Raw genomic sequence first — 27,642 nt, 5'->3', positions numbered from 1 at the left:
TGGAGTGAAACAAGGTTATCAAGTCCCAGCCATTTCAATTTAACCCAGGACAATTCTGATGGCCAGTGCTCATTCCAGAGCTTTCTCCTGGGTTGGCCCAGCCTATGTTGGACCTCCACCCCAGGCTGACTTTCCTCCTGCCCAGCCTTGCTGGCCCTCCTGCCTTTCACGGAGATTGACTGCAAACATCTTGCATCCTGATCTGCAACTCATCATCTCCTTCGAGGGAGCCCAGTCTGAGACACAGGGGGGCTGAGGTCTGAACCCCAGTCTGTCTGAATGTGCAGCATGAGTGAATCTGCCAGAAACAGAGTCCCCTGTGAACCCCTCAGTTCTCAGTGTTCAGCACCCAATCTGCTTCCCCCACCCGGTGCTGAGGAGGCCTGCGTGGATCGGAGCTCGTCCCAACACCGAAAAGCAGAATGTGACAGTCGCCCTGGGTCTGGGACGTTCTGAGCAGCGGGAGGCGCTGCTGCCTAGTTCAGAGGAGACCTTCCTGGCAACGGTCCTGTGCAGGCCTGGCTGCATGCAGCTGCAAGAGCACTTTGAAGGCAGCGGCTCACGCCCTGTCCTGGGAAGCCCACCGACGCCTCCCGGCAGCCTGACCTCAGAGGCCAGGCCCCTCCCCAGCACCTCTAACAGGGCAGCGACTCAGGGAGGCTCCGGGACCAGCAGGTGGCTCAGAAAACGCCCCATGTAATTAGAAATCTCATTTCCATTCCTGGTCCCTGGTTTGCATGGCAAAGAGAGCAGTTTTTCTGGAATGAATTATCCCCTCCCTGCAGATGTCTTCAAAGGCTTATAATCCAAAACGGGCTCTCCAAGACCCAGCCTCCCCAGGGCCGCCCGTGCACACAGGAAGTCACTCCTTTGTGGATACAGATGGGCTTTTGAAAATGTACGAACAGTGCTGAGGAGGCAGAAAAGGCTGGCCGTGAGGGCGCGAGTCAGTGGCCCTAGTGCCTGGATCTTAGGAGAGCTCAGAGCACGTGACCCTCACCTTCACTCAGGGCGAGCTCATACCGTTTGCCAGGGCCTGTCCTCACGGTGGCACCAAATGCCCTGTGTCCCAGAAGCCCCTCCGTGTCCCGCACACTCACCACTCGCTCACCCTGCCTTCACTGCCAAGGTCAAAAAGGAGAGGATCTAAGGTCAGTCAGTTCCAGTCAGCGGAGGCCCTTCTCTCCCAGTCAGATTGAAATGTATATATAATGTATTATTCTACGTGATTTATGTATTTTATATTTTTATAAATTTATATATTAGATACCTTTTATTTTTTTTTAATTTTTTTAAATTTATTTCTAGGAGAGGGAGAGAGAGAGAGACAACGTGAGCAGGGGAGGGTCAGAGAGAGAGGGAGTCACAGACTCTGAAACAGGCTCCAGGCTCTGAGCTGGCAGTCAGCACAGAGCCCGACGCGGGGCTCGAACCCACGAACCGCGAGATCATGACCTAAGCGAAAGTCGGACGCTTAACCGACTAAGCCACGCAGGCGCCCCTATTTGATACCTTTTATACATCTATATATTATATTAATAAGTTATATATAAATATATAGGTTTATATATACAAATTATATATAAATGTATTTGATATATTTATACATAGTAGTATATATAAAATTAATAATATATATTACAGAATTGTATAATACACACGTAATATACATTATGTTATATTATGTTATGGTATAAATAATACTAATTATAATACTATATATGTTTCATAATACTATATTTTTTATTATTTTTTTAATGTTTATTTATTTTGGGGAGACAGAGAGAGAAAGTGTGTGTGAGCAGGGAAGGGGCAAAGAGAGAGGAAGACACAGAATCTGAAACAGGCTCCAGGTTCTGAGCTGTCAGCACAGAGCCCGACGTGGGGCTCAAACCCGCAATGTGAGATCATGACCTGAGCTGAAGTCTGATGTTTAACTGACTGAGCCACCCAGGCGTCCCTATATTTTTTAATCTATATACACATACCGTGTACATCAGCCGTGTAGTCAATCATGGACCCATCCATTTATTTTTAGCAAACATGTATTAAGTGCCTACCGTCTGCCATGGCCAATAATAACACGAATTGAGAAGCTCCGGGTCTGATGGAGGGATTCTTTACCTGCAGGGCTCCGAAGGTGGCTTCCTGGCAGGCAGTAAGGGAAGTCCATTAACTCTCTAAAACCAATGCACAATTCTCTGCATTAAGGGGTCATTAATCTAAAGTTTAACATTTTCTGGACGAAGAAATAAACATCTAAATGGTTAATTACCGCACAGGGCTGTTTCTCAAGGTGTGTACCATCGGCCAGAAGTATGGAGACCCTCTGGCCCCCCAACTCTCAGAGCAGTGCACGAACCAGCAGCTTCAGAGCCGGCTGGAAATGCAGGTGCGCTGGCCCGACCCCGGGTTTCCTGAATCAGGGTCTCCTTTTTCACATGACCCCCAGGCGACTCCCGTGCCCCCAGCAAACCAGGGGAAGTGACACAATGCCGTCCCAGGGCTCAGCGAGACAGAGAAGTTTCTGCTCCACACTCGTCACGGCTCTGAGGGCACAGAGAGATGGGTGCAGCTGCCCCACTTCCCAGCGGAGCCAGCCCCTGACCGCCTGCTGTGTGTCCACACCAGTGACCACGGCCCTGAGCCGCCCGGCCAGGGCCAGTTCAGGCTGCAAAGTTGTCAGAAAAAAGCCCCAAATGAGTACCTGAAACAGAAATTGCTATAAACCACCCACCCAAAACTGAACGGCTTGATCCAACGACCATGCATTTGCGGGACCTCTCCCTCCCCACACGGTCTCTCCCCTCTTACCCCGTGTCTCCGAAGAGGAGATAGACTTTTTTTTTAATTACTTATTTTTAAGAGAGAGAGAGAGAAAACACACACTGGTAAACCAGGCAGGGGCAGAGGGAGAGGGGACAGAGGATCTGATGCAGGCTCTGTGCTGACAGCAGAGAGCCTGAGGAGGGGCTCAAACCCACAGACCTCGAGATCACGACCTGAGCCAAAGTCAGACCCTCAGCCACCTGAGCCGCCCAGGCATCCCCGGAGAAATGTTTGATGTTCTCCCCACATAGTTGTCATGTATACTAACGTTTCAGAATTGCTACAATGCGTGGTGAAAAGTGTCACAATAAAGACTAAGGGGCCATGGGGAATGCTTCTCAGAATTTCTACACACTGTACCAGATTAGGGGTTCCTGCCCTCCGTTGGCCAATAGTGTTTCATGGGGGTGTTAGCTCCTTTGCTGTTCCAGAAATCCCCGTGTTTCCAAACTGGGTGGGTCTACACAGGCCTCCCAGGCTCCAGTGGGAGGGCAGGGCCAGGGCGGATGGCAAGGGGCTCGGCTGAGACCAGGGCTGCCGTGGGACCCTGGGTACAGCAGGTTAACAGAGCTAAGGGCATGAGGGCTGAGGAGGGATAAGAAGACATGACGTGAGCACAGGCAGATCCGACATACCCCTACGGACAGTTCATAGCGGGCTCTTGAGTGGTTCTCTTTCTGACTAGACAATCCACTCTGGGAAGGGAGATCTTATGTCTTTTTTTAAAACACCTTTTTAATGTTTTATTTATTTTTGAGACAGAGAGAGACAGGAGCATGAGTGGGGGAGGGGCAGAGAGCAAGAAGGACACACAGAATTCAAAGCAGGCTCTGAGCTGTCAACACAGAGCCCGACGCGGGGTTAGAACTCGTGAACTGCAAGGCCATAACCTGAGCCACCCAGGTGCCCCCTGAAGTCTTCTTTCCTAACATACCCTCATCCCCCCCCCCAGTACAGTGCCTGCCACAAAACAGGGAGCAACAAATGTGTCACTAATTAATGGATCTTAGCAGCACAGCTCTTAGAGCCTGGAGCCTGAGCGTTGGGATGGGGGCGGGGGGCGGGGTGGGGGGTTGGGCATGAAGTCAGGGCCGAGCTGGGTCAACCCTTGAGAATGGTATTGATGGGGGACTGTGGAGACTCTCAGCAGGTCCCGATCACCACCGAAAACTTCCACCGGCTGCTGCAAGTCTACAAGGCTGAAGAGGAAGAAAAGGCCCCAGAGTAGAAGCTGAGACACTGACCCACTGACCAGCAGACAAGAGAAAGGACGTGGCACCGCTGGGGATCTTCTCCCTGGAATTGCCCTTGGTGGACAGTATCCGTCTCACCTGCAGGTGCCTGGGAATTTGCTCCCTCCTTCTCCCACAAGGGGAGGTCCTCACCCATTAGTGAACAATCCCTGGACACAAGAGCCCAGCCGCCATGCCCCAGGGCAGACAGAGTCTGCAGAAAACTCATGTTGCAGGCCCCTTCCCAGCCAAACACACATCTCAGCCTGGCGTCCGCCTCTGCTCATCCTGCTTCTTCCTGAGCTTCTCCCACAGAACATTCCCTCAGCCAATCACTCGCGTGAGAATGTCCACGTCAGGCTCTGCTTCTGGGGAACCTGACTCAAGATAGCAGGCTTAAGAGCTGCCCGGCCACCGCCAAAGCAGCACCTCTTCTTAGGGAGGTCAAGAGCCAAATTTCTGGGCACCTTAAATCTCTGGCAAGTTCCATTCAGTTCAGTGGGGTTTCGTGGAAACCCACAATGTGCCAAGCCCCATAGTACGGGATGTAGCACCTGTAGTCTTAAACCCCAACCGCACCCCAAGGTACGTGTGTATCAATTTTCTACTGTCGCACAATCAGTTACCCCACACTGAGCAGCTTAAAGCTACACAAACGTATTAACTCACAGCGTCTGGGGGTCAAGGGCTCAGGCACAGGTGAGCTGGGCATCAGTCTCACATGGAATTCTGGGTCTTCTTCCAGGCTCATTCAGGCTGTTGGTAGAGTCCAGGCTCCTACTATTGTTGTAGGATTGAGGTCATGTTTTCTTGCTGACTTTCAGCTATCGGTCCCTTTCAGTTCCTAGAAGTCTCTCTCGGTTCCTAGCCATATGCTTCCCTCCAGATGCCGTTCACAACGTGGTTTTTGCTTTCTCCCAGGCCAGCAGGAAAGAATCTGCCCCGCCGGTCTTTTCAAGGCTTCACCTGATTGGGCCAGGTCCGCCCAGGATAATCTCCTTTTGTATTAACTCCAAATCAACTAATTAGGAACCATAATTTCATCTGAAAAATTTATTTTGGCATACAATGTATCCTAATCATGGAAGTGACAACCCATAATGTCTTGGAGCCCTGCCAACACTCACAGGAAGGGGATGGTCTAGAGCATATACACCAGGAAGCAGGAATCCCGGAGGCTATCTTAGAATTCTGCTTATTGCCCCTTTGCTGATAAGGAACTTAAGGCTCAGAGCAGTTAAGTTATATGCCTCTGATCACACAGCATTTAAGTAAGGAAGCAACCTGATTCTGCTCTCTCAGCTGCCCTGTGCTGCCAATGGATCAAACCTAAGGCCGATCCCAAATCCAGATCTCTCTAGCTTCCAAAGATATGCAACTTCTCCTTCTAAAAAGGCAGGACTCACAGCAGAAGGAGTAAATAAAAGTCTGGGTCAAGGGCTCACCAACCGAAACGCCTGTAGGACAAGCCAGGAAATCTAAATGGAGGAAGCATCTATGTGTGAGGCAGCAGGGAACGGTGGCTACTGTCGCCTGACTGGCCTAAAGGCGCTTACGTTCAACTAAACACTCACGCGCACCTGCTCTGTCCTTGTAACAATGCCAGCACGCCCACCGGCATAACCCATCCCCACAGTAATTTGCAAACTCAGGTCCAGATCCATTTTCTCTTCACAACTTTGCTGAAAGGGCCTCGAGATAGAGAAAAGGCAGAAATAAGACTCTAATCCATTTGGGGCAACCCCAGAAGAAGCTTAAAGAATCAGAGCCTCCAACTTCTAGATGCAAAATGAGCATAAATGTGTGTGTGTGTGTGTGTGTGTGTGTGTGTGTGTGTGTAGTGGGGATTGGCAAACATTTCTGCAAAGGGCCAGATAGTAAATATTTTAGATTCTGGGAGCCATATATCCTCAATCAACAGTGCCGACATAACACAAAAGCAGTCATAGACAACATGCAAATGGGTGTCAAGGGTTGTGTTCCAATAAAACTTTATTTACAAAAACAGGCAGTGGCCCACGAGCCCTAGTTTCTTGACCCCGGGTGTAGTGCGTAGGCTTTCGGGTCAGAAGAACTGACTTTAATTGCTGGCTTTCCCGTAACTACCTGTGTGACTCAGAGCAACTTACTTAAATTCTGAATATCCAGTGCCTTGTTCATAACATAGAAATGCCATTGTCAGATAGCGCGAAGCACCACACGGTCCTCCACATTTGCAAGCCTCGCTTGCAGCTGAGCTGGGCCATGAAACCGCATCCTGGTCAATGGGATGTGGAGAGGAATGATGTCAGCCACTTCCAAGCCTGGCTTTTAAGCACATTCTGCAAAAGTCTTTAGTAACGCCTTCCTCCCCTCTGGGGGCCCCGGGGGACATGTGTCCCAGATGGTGTGGGTGCAACATGGAGGGTCCCCAACCCCCACGGCACCGAGCAAGAATGAGAAAGAAAAACTTACTGTGTTACACTACTGGGATGCGGCAGCTTGTAGGCTGGGACAGCCAGAGCAGTGACCTTAACCCTGACACCAGCATCTGGGGGTCTCTGTGAGGAGGAAAGGGGACCAAGCCCAGGACTTGAGAAATCAGAGGCACTCAACACACATTAGCCGTCGTGACTACTTGGTTATCAAATGCATCACAAGTGCCTCATGAGGGATTTTTTTTTTAAAGGAAAATTGGGAAACGTCCCTGGAAATAGTCACCTAACGTTTCCAAAAGATATCAAACCCATTGAGGTTTTCTTGATGTTGAAAATAACACTTTGATAAGCAAAATGCTGATTCTATATGTTATACCTCAAAAAAAGGCACCACTTATTAACTCTCTTTACGAGAAGGAAGGAAGGAGGAAAAATACCCTCTAATTTTTGCATCCCCATTCATCGTTTTCTCCACTCAGCACATGTTTCCTGAGCGGGTCCACCCTGCGCACGCCTCGGGCTGACTGCTGACTCAGCTGCGGTCCCGCCGCCCAGTGGTCAGAGCAGGTGGCCGCTGGGGCTCTGCTGAGTGTCACCAGTCCACAGAGCAGGGAGCTGCACGCTATGAGTGGGGGCCACAGTCTTCTCCGTGAGCCCACAGACCCCCTCCCTAAGTGTCCCAGAAACGGGGGGAGGTCAAAGCCCAACTGGAGGTCAGGGCAGCCTCCACCACCGAAATGATCCACTCACTGGCGGTTTGATGTTTCAAGCTCAAACTGACAGAGGGAAGGGAAACCTCCATTCCCTAAGTCCAAGGAGAGGTTTCTGAGCTGAACGTACGTTCTGAGAAGGGAATTTTGAAGGAGAAAAATTGGGACATGATGAAGCAAATAGCCCTATAGATGCTTTAGAAAGCACATCAAGAAAGAAGAAGGAATCTTTGATCCTGGAGGTAAGAAAGGCATTGCCAAAAACACACAAAGAGACAGCCAACCGGCCAGCTCATGGCTCATGACAGCAAGCTGCGAAACAAGGTCTGCTCAGACCAGGGCCACGTCCAAGGCCAGGCCCAGCCCACCTCCTCCATGTCGCTAGTATTTAATGAATGTTCAGCAGGGCCACACACACGGCCAAGCACTTGGCTAAAATTCCCTGTTTAAGCTCAGACTCGCCACAGCTCTGAGAACTGGGAGTGTTCCTATCAACCGTCACCCATGGATTACGGATAAAAACATGGAGATGGGGAGACTGTGCTGCAGCTCTGAAGCAGCAGAACTAGGATTTGAACGCACAGTCTTCGTCAGTTCCAGCCGCTACACCAAGAGGGCACAGAGCGGGTGGCAGCACAGAATAGAAGTACATTCCTCACAGTTCTGGAGACAGGGAAGTGTGATGTGAGGGTCAGTTTCTGCGAGGACCCGCTTCCTGGGCCGTCGAGCTGCCTTCTCGAGCGGCTCCATGCCAGACCGCAGAGGGGGAGGGGGTGAGCCTCCCATCACAGGGGCTCCTCCCTGGTGACCCGATCACAGCCCAGTGCCCCACTTCCTAACATCATCCTGCTGGGACTTAGAGTCTCAACATATGAATTGGGGTTCAAACGCGCAGCCTTGTAACCAGTCATCCTCTTCCGGAAGTGGACCACTTAACTTCCAGGCAATGGAGTCTCATAAACAAACACCTCCAGATACCAGACCCCGTTCTAAATATTTAATGCCTCTCGCGTGATTTTCACAGCCCTGCGAGGTTGGTGCTGTGATGATTCCCGTTCTACAGATGAAGAAACCCAAGCGAGGAAAGGTTGAGTGACTTGGTCAAGGTCCTGGGGCTGAGATGTGGATGTTCTCAGTCCAGGCCTCACACTTAGCAAGATGGGGTCTCCCATCTTCTAGGGACGTAGTCAACTGGGGGGCCAGAGCTCCCTGGAGTTGGCTGCCGTGCATGGAGAGACCCTTTCGCCCTCACATCTGCCATTTCCTCTGGTCCCACGAACCTGGGCCTGTGATCGGGCACAACTTCCCTAGAAAACCAGGCACCCGGAGACTCAGGGAGCACAATTCTGGTTGACTATGACCTTCCACATGTGCCAGTTGACTTTAGCGACATGTGAAGGATAGGTTGTAGGTCAGGAGGCAGGCAGTCCTACCGTGAAGAACACCATTCCCTCCAAGCTCATCAAGACAGATACGCATAAATTCCAGGTAGGCCGCGGCGGACGTTGTCCTTTCCATTTCCATTTCCAATTAAACAAGCCCTAGCTCTGCCTGCTTCTCATTGGGAGGCTGAGCCCTAATGTGGTAACTTGCAGCCCAGGACATGGTTGTGGGGACCTCCTCAAGCTGGCGTGAGCCCTGGTGCCCTGCTCTCCCATCCCAGGCAGAACGGAGCAGCCCAGGCCGATCACTCAGGCAGGACAATGCCTCCAGGGAGGGGCCACACATGCAGGTGATCATGGCATCACCACCCACGAAGATGGGGACAGGAGGTGCTGAGAGCACCCATCACCCTAGGAAACAGGCCAGCGTGAGTGGAGAATTCCTGGCTACTGCTGCACCCCTCAGGGTGACTTTTCCCAGACTGTACAGCACTGTAGGCCACATGCCCCCCGGTGGCCCCGGTTGGTGGGTGGGGCACATTCCTACGGCGGAGTGGCGGATTTCCTTGGACTCAGGATGGCCCTTGTGTAGCAATCCTTAAGCACCATCCTTGGGGTCTTTAGACAATTCACCCCACGTGCCTCAATGTCACTCGATCACAGGAAAGTAGAGATGTGGACCTGTAACAAGCTTCCTGGATCGTATGTGCAATAACAGCAAATGTTTTGGCTTTGCTATGGCTACTGCCATGGTCTTGACTCCAGAATAGGACTTCTGAAGTCCTTCATTTATCTTCCTGGCTAAGGAATTTACCATTTCCCATGGAATTCCTGACTCCTATCAAGGTAAGAAATATAAAACGTCATTGGTAAGAAAAAGGAAAAAGAAGCAGTTGCATAACTATCAGAGTGAACATGAGGAAAAACACTGTGCCGTGTCTTGGGTCTCGCTCTGAAGCTGGACCCGATGGGCTCATTTCCTTCCTACCAGTAGAGCCCAAAAACCCCAAATCCACATCGTGGCCCTTCTCTAAGCTCCTTACCATTGAAATAAAATGAATGGGACTTACTGCCTGGAGCTGAGTGAAAATGAGGAAAGACATGGAGGGATGACCAAAGAGGAAAGACAAAAGGAAGAAGAAACAAAGAAAATGTGACTCATTCCTGTCCTGGGCAGAAGTGATGTGCTGGCATCAGAGACTCAGCTGAAAAAGCCAAAGGCTGCTTTGCATCATTCTCTGACCTCCATGTAATGTCAGTGGCTTAACAATAGAAATTTCTTTCTGCTCTGGACTCTACCTTCCCAACATCCCACCCAACATTAATGTAGTCATTAAAGACTATGTGAATAATGAAGCCAGATCCACTACAGAAGCCATAACCCTCCACCCCCCAAAAGCATTGTATAACCCTCTTGGGTTTTAAAACCTATTCTAATCTGATTGTTTGGTCCAAAGGGCAACAACATCTTCCTGGTATCATTTCTATCCTTACTGAGCATAAGGGTCCCTGAGAGTATAAAAGAGAAAGTCTTAGAAGGTCAGAAAATTCTCCTGAAGAGGGTGAAATCTGAACAGAATCTTAAAGAGTTAACAGGTGTGTTAATAAAAAAAAAAAATCTGGTAATAGCATGTGCAAAGGCCCAGTGGCAAGAACCTCCCAGCATGTTCAGGAGCTCCAATAATTCGATCTGGTTAGAGACTAGGGAACAAATGGTATAGTGGATAAACAGGAGGCTTTTTGGACCTGCAGGAACCAAGTCTAAAAGTTTTTCTATAACCCCCTTAGCTAAGAGGTAGACACTCTCCAGATGCACCAGAGCCATTAGAGATTCTTAAGCCAGAGAGTAATCAGAGATTAAGTGTGTATTTTTAGAAAGATGTATCTGCCTGCTCTGGGCGAACGGCTTGCAGGGGAGCAACAACGAGAAGAACAGGGATAAAAGGGGCTGCCGCCATCTGGTCAGCAAAGGGGAACATCAGCCAAGCCCTAGACAACAGCGTCCAGAAGAGACAGAAGGCAGGGGTTTTCAGAAAACCTGCAGGTCTAGCCACTGGCTGGATGCCTCCCAATATCCAGACACGACTTTGGCACCGGATGGAGAGGTTTGCCATTCTTCCCCTAGGGAGCCACGGAACGGGGGGGGGGGGGGGGGGGGGGGGGGGAGGACCTGTGAGTCCAGTTTGAGACACGCAATGTTGGAAATGACTGAGGCGGGGGGGTCCAATTTTACATCCTCGGGAGTAGTTTGGAGGTTTTCTCCAATAGATGTGGAAAATTTGGGCAACATATGGAAATTGATGCCATGAACGTGCTTCAGACGAGCTAAGGAAGCCCCAGTCCTGCGGGTTCAGGCTCGGCCACCAACCTCCAAAGAGAAGGGGACTCTGGATGGCGAGTGAATCTGCCAAGGAACTCAAACAGTTTCAGCCGGAAGATGCAAGACGGAAGGTGGACCTGGTGGATGCTTCTGAAAGCAAAAGAACTGCCCTGTGGGAAAACAGTGAAGAGGGTCCGTGGATAGGAGTTACAGAAAGGTGAAGGTCAGCCTCTAAGACTTCCAACAATAGCTTGCATGGCTTGGGAGGCAGGGCCATCTAGAGGGGACAGAAGTTAATAATCCAAGAAATGGGCAAAGTGTCAGGAACAACCATCTCTAACTCACTTCTCAAGCTGCAATTTTAAGACCCTCTGCTCTCCAAACAGAGTTTTCAGCTCATATTCAAGAGATATGTTGGATATACTCAAGATGAATCCCCTGTCTATTTTCCCAAAAAGTGTCTTCCCTGGGCCACCCCCCCCCCTCCCAACAAAGTGCTATAAAGGGAGCACACAAAATTCCATGGTGGAACACTTTGGGTTTATTGAGATAAGTGTGCTTCTGTAATGCAGGACTTACCAGAGCCTTTAATATGGCAATATGCACTGCAAATCTCCAAAATAAGGTAGGGATAGAACATGCCATTTCCCCCAAGCTTATTTCATCATGGGACTCTTTGTACCACCCCCACCTGACTCCCACCCCCTGCCATGTAGTACTGAGTAGAGCTACAGTGCCACTGACTAAAATTTGGAAGGTGCTTTGAGAGAAGGGAGAAAAACATCATGATCTGATGCTTGGGCCCTGGAAAAAACCTTCTGGGTTCCGATCCTGGCCATACATGCACGCTATTATGCATATCAGCATTACTTTCCTGAGCCTCAGGTTTTTTTAATATAGAAGGGAATAATAGTAATGCCTCCCTCAGAGGGTCATTGTATGAAATAAGATAATGAGAATGAAGTGCCGGGCACACTGACCAACATGTGGGGCTCAGTAAATGTTAGCCATTTTCGTTCCTACTGTTAATTCCCCCTCGGTTCCGTCCTGACAGAGAAACGGCCCGTTTCCATTGTGCCTCATTCCCCTTTTACCCATTCTCTCAACAGACAGCAGAAGATCTGGTGGTCCAAGGCGCCTTGGACAAGCATAGCAGTCAGAGTCCAAACAAAAAACAGAAATCACTGAACATTTAAAAGAGAGGCACTTTCCTGCCAGGAATTTGTCACACAGATAATGGAGGAGCTGAGAAGCCCAGCAGAGGCCAGTGAGTCACCCCAGGGAGGTGGAGATGAGCAGGAGACGGCCACCATGCCTGGGCCTGGGGTTCCAGGGAGGCCTGGGCTCGAGGGAGGAGTGAGGCCATCTGTGGACTCTTAAGATCATGGGGACCTAGATCCATAAAGAGGCCCAGCTGCTCCTGGGGACACCATCTGAGTCCGAGAGGCTCTCCCCCTTCTCCTCCTCCACCTCCTCTTTTCTATTACCCTCCAGTCCCCACAGTGCCCCCGACTGGCCAAAACCAGCCGATGCAGCTGACCCAGGAGCCCGCAAGGTCAGCCCCCTGCCAACAGCCAGGCTGGGGGAGAGAGACAACGAACATGAAGGTGAACAGGTCACGGGCTAATAAGGATACAAATTTGCCCTCTGAGGGTGGACACCCGATTCCCCCAGCAAGAGCAAAACCCCCGACTCAGTTGACCCCCCTGATCCATGGCAGTGAAAGAAGACAGCCAGCATGTGGCCCCTCACCGCCTTCCCAAGGAGGGGTTCACCCCACCCTCCTCCAGGAGTCCGGGGCGGGGTGGGGGGGTGTGTGTGGCAGGTGTGGCGGTGGTCAGCCCCTTCCAGAGAGCCGAGCGCTCGGGGCACCTCAGGTCCCGTGCCCCCGGCCCTGCCTGCCCACAGATGCTCCTCGGCGCCAAGGCCATACCCATCTCAGAGCTCCTCTGGCATTTGCTGCCCCGGAGTTATTTTTATATCTCATTTCCTCGCATTATGGCGATTTACATACTTCAGCAGTGCGCACGAGGGTCCGAAACACAAACCAGAAACAATAACGCATCACGGGGAGCCTCGCAGAAACCCCAACCCAGAGGAGGTTTCGGAAGTCAGTTGCTAAAACAAGTGGTTCCCTCATCCCGAGCGGGAGAATTCTCAGCACCACTTGACAATGAGTGGACCTGATGAGGCCCGCACGGCGCCGTAATTCCTGCCGGATTGCACATTGAGAGCTGCATTCAGCGCTCGGAGCCCATCAGAGCAGGCATTGTTGCGATGAATACCGAAGGGATTGCAGGCTGAATTGCTGCTTCATTGCCAAGTGCTTCCGATTCCCTGCTCCTGCCATCTGTGTCCTCCGGAAGGCACACAGAAGCAAAGGTCCGAGTGGGGGGCTGGAGGGAAGGAGGGCCCTGCAGGCAGGAGGAGCCCCGAGAAGGGGGTGGGAACGACGTGGGGTCTGGACTCCAAGAAAACTCCATGATCCCCGCATAGTTCCAGACTTACAAAAAACATAAACACACAACCAGATGTAGGCCCCCCCCCCCGCCAGGGGCTCGAAAACTCATACCCTCTCTCTCGGAAACAGAGCCCAATTCTGCACTCTCACGAGGACACACACTCAGACATTCATGCATATTCATTCATTCATTCAACAAATACTGAGCGCCCATCCTGGACCAGTGACTTGGCGAAGCACGGGCACCTACCTTCTTGTAGTTTCCCTTCACACACACACACACGTGCACATGCAGACACACATCGACACACACAGACACACGCACAAGCACACAGACAAGTCACACAGAAACATGCCGGATGGCCCCTGAATCCTGTGCTTTCTCTCTGGTTCCACTCACTCACATGCACACCCTCGATGCAGTTTCACGACTAAAAGGCAACCCCAGCCAGAAGGAAGATGATAAGCAAATCAACTGTGTAGCTCTGCTTTAATTGTGAAAACAGAATTCTAGTTTAACTCAGAGGTTCTCAGCCCAAGGTTGTTGCTCTTACCAAGAGCTTGGCTCATCTTGGGTCCATCTATTTGACGGTTCTATATTTAACACTTCCGATTATTAATATCCCTGATCTCAGGGTTTAAAATACAGCAGTTGAGGGAGGGCCCCTAGGTGGCTCAGTCGGTCGAGCATCTGACTTTGGCTCAGGTCATGATCTCACAGTTTGTGGGTTCAAGCCCCAGGTCGTGCTCTGTGCTGACAGCTCAGAGCCTGGAGCCTGTTTCAGATTCTGTGTCTCCCTGTCTCTGCCCCTCACCTGCTCACACTCTGTCTTTTTCTCTCTTTCTCAAAAATAAATAAACATTTAAAAATTTAAAATACAGCAGTGGGGCTGTCTGGGTGGCTCAGTCAGTTAAGCACCAACTCTTGGTTTCGGCTCAAGTCATGATCTCACAGTTTATGAGATTGAGCCCCACATCAAGCTCTACGCTGACAGTGTGGAGCCTGCTTGGGATTCTCTCTCTCCCTCACTTTCTCTGCCCCTCCCCCATTCTCTCTCATGCTCTCTTGCACTCTCTAAAATAAATAAACTTATAAAAAAGAAGAAAAACTTGAAAATAAGGCAGTGATGCACCACCTTGGAATGGTGATGTAGAAAAAAATGCAAGTATCTTCCGAGATAGGTAACGCAGCATAACAGAAAGACAAGATCTCCCTGCACTTCTCCAGGCCGAACTCACCCAGGCTTTCTCAAGTTCTATCTAACAACAGCAGCAGAAGCAACAATAGTGATAGCTAACATTTATTGAATACTTACTGTATGCGAGGCGGTGTGCTAAATGCTTTACATGGACCACGTCATTTCATTCTGTCAACAATGCTATGAGGAGAGTGCTGGTGCTGTGCCCATTTTACAGGTGATAAAACTGAAGTTCAGCAAACTTAGTGACTTGTCCAATGACACCCAGCTAACTGGTGGCAGAGCCCATATTTAAATCGAGTCGAGCTAAGCTTTAATCAGGGAAATACGGGGTTTGACAGAACAGGGTAAGAGTACACACAGGGCCGAATGGTATGCCCATACTTTTCTACACCTTCTCAGAATTTCATCATCATGGTAATTCGGTCCTCTTCTTCTTTCTGTGTCCTTATAGACTGTGAGGTTGTTTCGGTTGAATTAATTCAGAATTAGTAAATTGAAAACCGTAAAGAAAGTAAACGAATAAATCAACCCAGGAAAGCGGACTGGAGAGCTTGTGTGCTCTCTGTATCGGTTAGTTACTGTTGCTGCTGCAAAACAAGTCAGCCATTATGATCACCTCGTGTGCTTGTCGGGGCTGATCAGGGCTAGCTAGGCTGGGCCTGCTGAAGGCCTCACACAGGCCAGGACTAGGGCGAGATGAGCAGTCACTGATCCTCAGGCACCAATTTTAAGGGGGTGCCAAAAAAGTCAGTAATCAAGGTAAGTAATATTTTAACCAGCACTTTTTTAAAAATAAATTTATGTTTTTTATTTTAAGAGAGAGAGAGAGAGAGACAGAGCATGAGGGGGAAGAGGCAGAGAGAGTGGGAAACACAGAATCTGAAGCAGGCTCCAGGCTCTGAGCACAGAGCCCAACGCGTGACTCGAACTCACAAACCGCGAGATCATGACCTGAGCCTAAGTTGGATGCTTAACTGATGGAGCCACCCAGGTGTCCCAAACCAGTACTTTTATAAAAATCAAGGGTGCCTGGGTGTCTCAGTCAGTTGAGTATCTGACACTTGATTTCAGCTCAGGTCAGTGATCTCACAGTTTGTGAGTTCATGCCCCATGTAGGGCTCTGCGCTGACAGCATGGAGCCTACTTGGGATTCTGTCTCTCCTCTCTCTCTCTCCCTCAAAATAATAAATAAACTTTAAAAAATTAATAAAATAACTAAATAACTAAAAATTAAAATTAATACCAAAAACCTCATGATGAAGAAAATATCAAATGTTCAATAAAGACAAGGTCAGTATGACTGGGGTTTTTTGTTTCTTGTTTTTTTTGGGTTTTTTGGCTTTGGGTTCAAATATGGCTCAGCCCAGTGTGGCTTCTTTTTTTTTTTTTTCTTTTAATTTTTTTTAAATGTTTCGTTTATTTTTGAGCGCGAGAGAGAGACAGCATGAGCAGGGGAGAGTCAGAGAGGGAGGGAGACACAGAATCTGAAACAGGCTTCAAGCTCTGAGCTAGCTGTCAGCACAGAGCCCGATGCGGGGCTCGAACCCACGAACTGTGAGATCATGACCTGAGCCGAAGTCGGACACTTAACCGACTGAGCCACCCAGGCGCCCCGACCCAGCGTGGCTTCTGAATCTCCAGAGGATTCTGGCTAGTCCGACCCCCTCTGAGAGAGCTGTTAACATCTGCAGGCTCACTCACTTGCATCCGGTGACTCAAATAGCTGGGGTAGGGCGACTGGGGCTCCTTGGGCACCCCTCCCGGCCTCTCTGTGCTTTTTGCCCTTGGCATCTCCAGACGACAGCTTCTGGATGGTGGACTTCCGACGTGGAGGTTCAAGGCTACAAGGGTACACGGGTCCCGCGAGAGTCACAAAGGAGCCGTGTGTCCCTTCTGGCCTTCGGAAGTCACGCAGCATCCCTTCCATGGGTGCCATCGGCCAGACCAGCCCGTGCCGAAGGGGAAGGACAAAGACTCCGCCTCCCGATGGGACGCCTGTCCCACAGCCCTGCTAGTCTCTGTCTGGGGGCCACAGCCCCCAGGGAGCAGCTGCCCTCAAGGTGTTCAGAACACAGTGGGCCATGTAGGCCATGTGTCCTGGAGGCGTCTGAGTCTGTCAGGGGGAGCTGGCCACACAGGTGACTATCTAGCCTGGAGAGTAACATCCAAACTTCAGGGTGTTGCATTAAAGACCTTTCAGAGACATCTACACCTACCAGGATGTCTACACTCCCCTGCTCCCTTCTTCACCGGGAGCCAGTGCCGATGACAACCTTTTTCCAGCCAATGTCATTACTCGTCAGTTATTGTGTGTGAGCCAACAAGAGACAGCTCTGTAACTGTTCTTGAGCATCTTACTGTTTCATCTGTGAAATGGGCACAGCACTGCCCATGCTGTTGTTCTCTATTGTAACGAGGAAGTGGGCAATGCTGAATGAGGAATACAAAGGAGAGAGAGGGCGTGTAGCAGGTGGCTCGTACTTGTTAGAGGTGCTTTTCCTCAGTCACCTTGGTCCCGTTGACCCCACCCCTGCCCTGGCCAGTTTGGCTGTGTAACACAGAGGCCTCAGAAGGGGGCCCCCACATATCATTCAGGGATAGAAATGACACTCTGGAAGCGCCTGCGTGGCTCAGTCCATTAACAGTACGATTTGATTTCAGCTCTGGTCATGGTCTCGTGGTTCAGGAGTTTGAGCCCCACGTCGGGCTCTGTACTGGCAGGACGGAGCCTGCTTGGGATTCTCTCTCTTCCGCTGCCTCTGCCCCTCCCCAGCTCTAAATAAATAAATAAATAAGTAAATAAATAAACTTTTTAAAAAATGACACTCTGGGTTAAAGTTGTTGAAGGGAAAGTAGCCACAGAAAAGGAGAGATCTGGAGTTCCATTGCGTGTTTGTCCCTCACAACTGCCCCTGAGGCAGGGGCTGTTGTTACTCCCTTAGAGGAGGAAACTGAGGGTCAGAGAGGTTCAGTGCCTCATCGGAGGGCCCAGAACTAGCAGAAGTGACACCGAGCTACCCCACCGGGGCTCCCTCCAGCTCCATAGCCCATGCTTGGGGCCATTCTGCTCAGAACCCGACTCTGTGCTCTGAAATCGGGCAAAGTGACTGGAATTCCGGGTCTTTCATTTCCCACTCTGTGTTCTTACATTCAGTGTCCTTGTCTGCAAGACGGGGACAATGATCGCCTCGCCCACAGGCTGCCGTGGGGACCGAGGGGGCCAGTCACACTCGGCAAGCAGTCAGCAACCTGTCGTCCCTGCTCCCCTGACTGGTCTGTGAAAACCCCAGGCCGTGCCCCAGGGAGAGAGAGGACCCGGGCTGTGGAAATCCCGAGGTAGATGTTACGGGGCAAAGGCAGCTACGGAGAGAAGCTTCCCCGCATCTTCCCTCGACCCTCAGTGCATCATGGCAGACGTTGTCCGGGCACCTTGCACACCCCTTCGCCAGCTCCCACCCCACATCCCACCATTGCCAGAGACAGTCCCAGACACGGGGAAGGCTCCTGCCCCGAGCACCTGGATCTGTCTGCCTGAGGCGTCACACCGCCTGGAAAACGTGCCCCGCCGGGCATGTGGAACAGTCCAGAAATGCCGGAGAGGCTGAAGAATTAAGACCACCAGGAACCGCCTTCAGCCAAGAGCTAGTGGTAAGGGGCCCAGCTTCGTTGGCTGCTGGTGAGGGACCCTCGGAGTGTCACACACACGTCCCAGAGCGACCCCCACACGGCTGTGCCTTGGGTGCCGGTGGCAACCCCATCACCTACCCGTCACCATGACTCCCCTCCCTTCCCTGTCGCCCTACCCTTCTCGCTCGCTCACTTTCTGGGGTCGCTACCCAATCAACGACCCGCAGCGATCTCTCTCGGGACCAACCAACATGCTGTTCCACCCCTCCAGCCACCGCTCGGCCCCCACTCCACGCGCCTCTCTCTGAGACGTCAGAAGGGAGACTTCTGCCACACCGCAGACTCATCAGCTCATCCAACTTTCAGTGGGGAAATAATGGCAGCTAGCCCTGGCCCCCCCGGCAGATGGCATGAACACCGAGAGCGGCCCACAGGCGGCCTGTCTGCCCACCCCCCGCAGATGCTCTTGAGGACGCTGCTCTTGGACCAGTTCTACGCCTGGTCACACACGCGCTGTGGCTGCCCCCTCCCCGCCGCCAAGCATCGGGGAAGATCGTTCGTACACGTAGAGCTCGGTGGGATCCCCGCAGAGTCAGGCTTCCGTCCCTGCAAATTATTTTTTGCTAATCAATATGTTTAATAAATAATATTCCAGTTGATTTCATTACTGGCAATACACAAATCAATAGAAGGTTATTGCATGATAACTTCCCATTGATATTGTAATCCTGATTTAATAAATGTTGCTTTTCAGAGCATTGCTGTTTGCATTAGGAATTGAAGGAAGGAGGACAGGAAAAAATACTAACTCCATTGCAAAACTGAGGCTGCAGCTGAATAAAAAAGAAGAAGAGAAGAAGAAGAAGAAGAAGAAGAAGAAGAAGAAGAAGAAGAAGAAGCAGCAGCAGCAGCAGCGCAACAAAAGTAAGGGGTTTCTTCGGCTCCGTTGCCGGTAGCCTGAGCGCAGGCCCCGCACCGCCTAGGTCAGGGCTGGTCTCTTTTGTTGGATTTCAGTGCAGAATGTAGGGAAAGACTTGGTTGGAAAGTTTTTCAAACACGCCTTCGCTGGGGTTTGACCTCTTCTTTCCTTTGCAAATCCCGGCCAGAACTTCGTGAATGAAAACCCCAAACAGGAAGGAGGCTGATGGTGTAAAATCATAACCCCGGCGTTTAAAATCTGTTCTCAAATCCCGGAGGGTCAAAGCCACAGGAGGCTCTGGGAACTGTCTAGTGCAGTCCCAGTTACCTGGCCCTGGGCAACGACATCAGAATCATCGGGGAAGCCTCTTAAGATTCAGGTTCATAGAGCCTCGACCCTAGAGGCCATGACCCAGAAGGGCTGACATGGGGCCTGGGAAAATGCATTTTGCATTTTTTATTGAAACAGAACATATTATTAAAGAATCAACTTTAAAAGACAATACAATCATGGCTCTCATACAACTAGAAAATGAAGATGTGTGGAAGATTTTATTTCACTAATTAACTAACTAATTCATTAGGGAACCAGTAAGATGTTACAGTGGATTCAAAGGAGAGCTCAAAGTACCACATTCTTTTAGTTGATCCAGTTCATGCTGAAATGAATTCACCAATAGATATAACACTGACTTTGGCAGTGGGAGAGAGGGATCCCTGGTCCCTCCACCAACAGAGTTTTATGTCCACAGGCAAGTATCATTTGCATTGGCACCATTTAACTACAGATTACAGAGCTGTAAAAGAGCTCAAAGACAATGAAAGGCACTGAGAATCACAGAATCAGATAACCCAGAGGGGCGCCCTAGTGCAGTTCTGGCCCTACTTGGACTTAGATCAGATTTCACAGGCTAAGTAAGGGCACAGTCCCCCAGGCTGCCCTCACTTCAGACACCAGCCCCAAGCTTGGATGATGACAGATCACAGCTGTCTTAGTGGCGAGGCTTTTATCAAAAGATGGTATAGACTAGGCTTAAACGATAAACATTTATGCATCACAGTGATCTTGGTCTATAGGCTGAGATATCCAAGATTAACATGCTGATAGAGTTGATGATGAGAGCCCTCTTCCTGGCTTGTAATGACCAGACTCTCTCTGTGTCTTCACATGGTAGAAAGAAAGCAAGCTTTCTCTGTTTCTTCTTATAAAGGGCACTAATCCAATCACAGGGGCTCCATCCGCCCTCACGACCTAATCACCTCCCAAAGGCCCCACCATCAAATACCATCACCTTGGGGATTAGGGTTTTATTATAGGAATTTTAGGGGGGCATAAACATTTGGTCCATAGCAAAGGCTTACGATAAAAGAAACAGAAGCAGCCAAAAGAAGAAAACCACAGGATGATTTCCGGGAGGGCTCCAAATGTATCACCTTCCTGGCACATTGAAGTTCGTCACTAACCAGGTAGACATACCAAAGCCTTGTGTCTGAGTCTTATTGGCATTTCATTACGTAAGCATGGCTGAATGAACCACCAGCCATGGGATTAAATTCACTCTTCAGCCCTCCTCCACTCCTTGGAGGTTAGGCTGGTATTGTGTGGCTTTTCATGGTCGGTCTTTCCAGCATGGCTAGATCCCGTTCTTCAACTATCCAGAGGCCCACCTTGAGTGACCTCGGGAGCATAAACCCAGGCATGGTACAGCAGGCCAAGCATGAATACTAAAGACACTCTTAGCACTCGGAGAATTCCAAGGGCTTGAAGGCTCCTTCTCAGGGACCAGGGGCAACAACCAGCCACATTCTTTATTACACAACAGGTGTGTCAAAGACCTCAATTTCCATTCAAGACACCCAATAATCCTTTAGTCCATTTCAAAGTATTTCATAAGTTTTCCCTAAAATACACACAAGAAAACTATGCAAATCATGACAGAATACTAACATGGATTTATACAAAAGGAGCATATGTGTATAAGCAACATTGAGGTCTGGAAATGGAATGTGATCAGCACCCCAGAGGACCCCTTCCTGTCACTATACCCCTTACCACCAAGGGTAACCACCTGACTCCTAACACCATAGGTTCATCGTGCCTAGTGTTTAACCCCACATAAGTGTAGCCATTCAGTATGAACTCTTGCGTCTGAGCGTCTTTTGTTCAGTGCCATGTTTGTGTGTATCATTGTAAAATAGTTCATGTTGGCGTACGGTATTCCATCGTGTGGAAGGTGCACACCGTCTAGAAATAAAGCTGGGTTGGATAATCTGACTTGGTTCAGTGTCAAATTCTACAAGACAGGAGTCTTGTTCCAAGGATCAAAGTCCTCAAGGACAACTGCCAAATCAGGGACACGTGGGGATGGAAGGAAAGGGCAGAAGAAAGATGGCAAGATGAAAGAAAGAGGGGGAACAATGGAGATAAACAAAGACTGGAAGACAGGCAGGAGCAAGGGAACAAGGGAGCGGAGCAGGAAGGAGACTATAGAGGGAGGGGGCGACATGGGTAGGTCAGAGGACAAGGAGGGGCTGGAGGAAATGCAGAGGAAGCAGAAGGGAGGCACCTGCTCACCTCAGGGATGGTGTTTTTAACACTCAGCCCTGTGAGAGTGGGAGCTGTTGGCCCTCTGGAACTTTCTCCAATTCTCTACCTCCCCTGGACTCCCTGAGTACAGCCAGTGGAAGCTGAGGGTTGCATTTCCCCTTCTGTTCGCCACTGGAGAGCAGTATTGTACACAGACTTCCACTGCTGCCATCCAGGGTTCAAACAGCCCCCCAGAAGCCCCACTGAAATGTGCTCCCTATACCTGGGTAGAAAGCCCAGGACAAAGCTCCTTCTTCCTCCTCCAGGAATGGAGGTACCTGACACTCCAGCAGACATGAAAAACGGAATAGGGAAAAGGAAGGCGTCTACTGAGCAGCTATCGTGTGTCATCTTGCCAAATCTTCCCGACAAGCAGATGAGTTAGGAATTAGCAAGCCCCCTTTGTGCAGATAAGGAGATTGTCCCTAAGACAGATCATAGAATAAGAATAAAGAGGACTTGACCCAAGAGTTGGTGTATTTGTAGCACAGTGTAGCATGCTTGGGGCTGACCGGCTCAGCTGCAATTGAGACTTCAATGCTTACTAGCAAATAAACGTGGAAGAGTCTGTTGGTCTCTCTGGGTTTCAGATTCTTCATCTGTGATATGAGGATGATAATAGTACTTACTTCATGGGACTATTGCAAGTATTGTATGATAATATACAAGAAAGGTGCTTAGGACCGTTCTGGGCATATGACAAGTCCTGACTCTGAGTGATCACCATTGCTATCTCTGTATCATCACCATCATCGTCAGCATCATCTTCTTCATCATCATCTTCATAACCACCAACACGTTTGGCATTCTTACACTATAATGGCCCAGATGTTTCTGAAGAGTTTCTCAGCACCTGTCAGTCTGTGTGTGAAGACATTCCTTGGGGCTCCCCAAAGCCCAAGGTCAATGGCAGCCAAACCCCAAGTCAAGCAGGTGCTGGGTAAAGGTGGGGCCTTTGTGTAGGCCCCAAGTCCAACTTCTTCCACTCACACTTGCCTCTTCTCCTCTCTTATCTCATGATGTAATTGACCGGGGAAGGCACCCCAGGTTGCTTCTTGACCCATTAGCCCCGCCCCCACAGCCAACTGGTCCAATAGCTCAGTTCTCCCATTCTTAATCGTGAAGAAAGGAATTTGGGGGCCTGACTCATCCTTTCCAGTTATCCCGGACAAGCCACGTGTAGCTGACCAAATAGAGTGCGAACTGCCTTGAGTTCATGAATCCAGTTTGGGTCCAACTGAATCATGACCAGAATCAGTGAGGAAAATAGAGAAGATATGCAGAGAAGAGAAGCCAAGGTCAGCTGTGAACCTCAATACGAGTGACTTCTCAGGTCCTCCAACTCCCATAAAGCCCATGTGCACTGTGGCTCTTCTCTCAGTTGCACGCATCCTCCCTCTAACCTTGCATAGTTGATGCTGTTGGTACCACACTCGGATCCCTTTGACCAGGTTGGTGCACCCATCCTCCAGCTGCTCTGCATCAGGCCAGCCTCCCTGCCTCGCGGTGATATCCGTTCTATGGTACAATTTATTCACCAGGGCTCCCTCTTGGGGTCATGCGGGAGCTAGTCTCCATCTGGAAATCACATCCTTGCTTTGTCCCTTCCCCTGACCTGTCCCACTTTCCTCTCCGTTTCCCCCTTCGCCTGAGAGTGTGCCTTCATTGCATTATTTCCTCGAGAACCCCTGCCTCAGGCTCTGCTTCCAGGAAGCCTGAACCAAGGCACTTTATCATGTCTGTTCCCACTTCAGCTGCTCTAAGGAGATCCCGTCCCTGGCAACTCAGAGCTCTGGGGCAGTTCTTTAACTAGTCAGCATTATGTAAGGTTTCCTTCTGAGCCATTATTATATAATAATGTCTCCTCTATCCATTACATGGTTACACCAACATTTACTTAACTCTTTACTGTTAGTTAAGTATATGGGTGTTTACAATTTTCTGTTATATCCAATACTATGATAAAGACCTTTCACGTTCAAAAAATAAAATAGTGTGTTAATATGTAAATAAAGTCTCTTTCACTTACTACATTTGGTCAAGGCAAAATTCAAATCCCCTTTTGGGGCTCCTTGCCGCCTCCGGTATCCCCCCATTTTAAATAGGGTATGAATAGGGAAGTGGAGCTAGAGTCAAGCCAACGACTCAGGAGACAATTGCCATTGAAGAGAGTGTTACTGGGGCGCCTGGGTGGCTCAGTGGGTTGAGTGTCACACTTTAGCTCAGGTCATGATCTCACAGTTTGTGAGTTTGAACCCCGCGTCAGACTCTGTGCTGACAGCTCAGAGCCTGGAGCCTGCTTCAGCTTCTGTGCCTCGTTCTCTCTCTGACCCTCCCCTGCTCCTGCTCGCTCTGGTCTCTCTCTCCCTTTCTTTGTCTCTCAAAAATAAATAAACATTAAATTAAAAAAGAGAGAGAGTGTTACTGACAGTTTCCAAGAGGAGAAGGCAAGCCACACCACGGTGAGGGGGGTGGGGGGGGGCACACAGAAGCCCCAGGACTGGTCTGGAGACAGAGGAACTAGGGCAAGTGCCTTGACTGTGGTCTCCATAGGAAGGAGTGAGCGAGGCAGGACAAGCAGTTTTAGAATTGGCTCGTTTTAATAATTTCATTGGTCTCTGGGGCATCGAGGCTTCCCCTAGCTGCCTGGGACCCGGCCCTGGGGCCATTAAGGCAGGTGGATAGGGGCCCAGAGTGTGAAAGGCCAATAAAGAAGAATGGAGGTATGTGTTCTGGATTGACTGGTTTGTTAAAATGTACATCCCTGTGAGAACGACCCTACGAAAGAGCAGGTGGGTGGGTGGCCAGGTAGGCAGGAGGCCAGGCAGGGTGACTAGGGTGTACGATCAGGCCGTGCGGAACAAGGTCTGTCCGGCATATGCACACAGGGCAGATGTTAAAGGGCCAAGTTCACAGCGGCTAGACGCATGTTTGAAACACCCCATGGCCCCTGCTCCTTCCCAAAGGACATGGGTCTCAGTCCCACCCCTGGGCACTATGACGGCATCCACCAAGATGTGGCCGGTCCTTTGGGGTCCTTTGGGGGCTTCTTTGGCTCTTTTGGGAGCTTCCTCCTGGTACCCACTGCTGAGATGTGCAGCCACAGCCTCTGGTCCTGAGGTCCTGCTCACTGCAGGTTCCTGGTCCTGATTCAGACCTTCCTTCCTACCCAGATGTGCACTAGGCACACGTGTGTCCGCACTGGGGCATGCCGAATCTCCCAGCCATCACAAGAGGAGGTGCTTATCCTTAATGCAACCCCCCGAATTCTTCTCTCTCTGGTTTCTAACCTACCTGCTTGGTGGTGCTTCCAACACCTTGCTGAACTGGGGACTTCCCTATGGGGTCTCGGACGGTCTCCCCATAACACTAAAATCCTTAAAGAACAAATAAATCCTGGAGTTCCCCTAGAAATCTCTAGTCATTTCTAAAACACACTGGGATTTTTATGCCCACTCTTTGGACATCTTTGTGTTTAATTGAATCTTCTCTTTGTTTTCTTAGGAAGCCTCCTCACTTAGCCTTCATAGAAGAAGTTCCAAGGGAAGAAACTGATAAATAAATAAGATTAAAAAAATCACTTTCCCAAAATAAGTTGGAAAACTTTTTGAGACTATTAAACTTCATTTTGTAATATTGGCATTATTAGGATGATTATATTAACTGTCACCAGGTATGGATTACCTATGAAATGTTCACTGTTTACACACATTATCTCAAGTCCTCTGCCAGGTTGAAGATTATTATCTGCATTTTTCAGATAAGGAAAATGAGGCTCCACATGGCTAGCCTGCTTGGAGTCATGAATCCTTTGGAAGGCGGGGCTGGAATCAAATCCAGCCCTCACACTACAAATCATCAGCCCCCAGTTCAGTGCTTGATGGGGTGAGTAGCTGATCAGTACTGGGAGTTTTAAAGTTTGACAAGAAAATGCAGCCTTCTCACAGACACCCACCATGGAGACTGGGCCCCCAAAGAGGGCCGCCCCAACCCCCACTTTCTCCATCTCTGTTACCCTGCTCACTAGATGAGAAGTCTCTCCTCTCCAGTACATGATTGTGGGAAAGAGAGAGAAATACGTGGCCAAAAGGCTCCTTTTGCCATTCGTCCTGGCCCAGAGGCAGGGGTGTCCTTTGGTGTGTGTCCAGAATTGGGACCGATGTGACAAAACCCTTCAGAGACACCCACAAGGCAGGCCCCTTTGGGAGACAATGGGAGGTCCCGAGGGGAACACCCCCTGGGCTATCAATAGGATAGCAATTGGTCATCCACGCTGAGACCTTTGAGAGCCAAAAGGGGTAGTCATAAAAACAGAATTGCTCTGAGACGACCTTATAAACTGGGCCTGAGCCAGTGTAAGCAGAGCGCCGGTCCCCCGGGCCGTAGGCAGAGCCAGCCGGGAAACAAGCATTGAGATTCCCCCGCAGCACTTTAAATACGAGCAGAACATCCTGCTCTGGGACTTGCCCCCCAACTATTAGCATTATTAGTGCCCGTTAAATATGTCACAGTCAAAGATTTGCTTCATTCTTCAGTGTGATTGCCATTGATTTTTGAAACCCACATCTTCTTCCCCAGGGAAACACATCTTCAGCGAAATGATAGAAGGAAATGGAAAAGAAGGATTAGATTTATAGGCATTCATTTTGCAGGCATTGCTTTGGGGATAGAGTCTGACTTAAAGCTGTGCTCCTCCCAGGATGGCCTGCGAACCACCTGCCGCAGAATCACCAGGGAAGTTGTCAACATGCTGATTCCCTGTCCCCGGGAAGACCCACCGCAAAAGAGGACTCGCGCAGGGATGAGGCTGGGAAATGTGTGTTTTTAATAAGCCCCCTAGAGGTTCTTATGTGTATTGAAGCACAAGGAAGGCCACCACCACACGGGGACAGCCAGGAGCAGCTGAGCACGCCCTGATTTTGCTCCTTGAGCCTCGGGCTGCAGGACCACAGGGCTCAGACATACCAGCCAGGGCTACGAAACCTCCCACCCCTTTAGAAGAAGATTCAGAGCAAGCCTTGGGCAGGATGTCAGATAGTGCCCCCCGATTCCCCAGCAGATGTGCCAGCCCCAGTTTACCGTGTGCGGAGGTGGCTGGGTCTCCAGAGCAGAGTGGACGGGTTCTTGGTGGTGACATCTGCCAGGAGGAGCGGGTAATAGGCCTGATTTATGACACTCAGCATGGGACCTGGCTGCTGAGCTCAATCACTGTGGCTCCCCATGGTGGGGTTCATGCACTGTAACGGGCCTGGAAATTGGAGAGGAATTTACCTCCTGCTGCCGAACATTACATAACAATCAAGGGAAACAAGCACAGGCAGAGGGGGGGCCTCCTCCTCGGCTGGCAAGGACAGGCAGACTGGCACCACAGAGGGAGTGAGCCTGGGAGCTTTCTGCTGGGTTCTCAGGCCCTCATGCGGAAAGGCTCCTATTGAAGGGGGCTCCAGGGTGACCCAGCCAGCGTGGGCATCGAGCCCACAGTGGTACAGGCACCAGCCCGGCAGCTTCCAGAAGGGATGGGTGAAGAAGCAGGCTCCAAACAGAAAGGGACTGCTGTCTGAACCTACGTCACAGACCCCACGAGCACTTGTGAGCTGCACAGTACCCCCTGGTCCACAATCGGGAATGATCCAAGTAAGACCTGAAATTGACATCTGCAACATGAGAGAGTTTGGGACAGAATGGGGGTGGGCAGGGAGACGGCAGCACATCAGCACAGGCCTCGAGGGTCCGTGAGGGGTTGGGATTTGCTTTCAAGTGCCTTGAAAAGTCCCTAAAAGACCACTCTTTCCTCTAGCCCAGCCACCTCCTGGGAGTAACCATTGGACAGAGGGCCATATGGCAGCCAACTGGCAATGGATAGTTCTGATAAACTCACAAGGAACATGGGTTCTTGTCCACTTATTAGAGCGAGCCCAGCGGGCACCCCAGTGGGCAATTCTGGGAGGCACTGACTC

This window comes from Hyaena hyaena, unplaced genomic scaffold, assembly GCF_003009895.1.
Source record: "Hyaena hyaena isolate Hyena2069 unplaced genomic scaffold, ASM300989v1 scaffold_25, whole genome shotgun sequence".
NCBI lineage: Eukaryota > Metazoa > Chordata > Mammalia > Carnivora > Hyaenidae > Hyaena > Hyaena hyaena.
The sequence above is the reverse complement of the archived record's forward strand: the minus strand, read 5'-3'. Positions refer to the sequence as shown.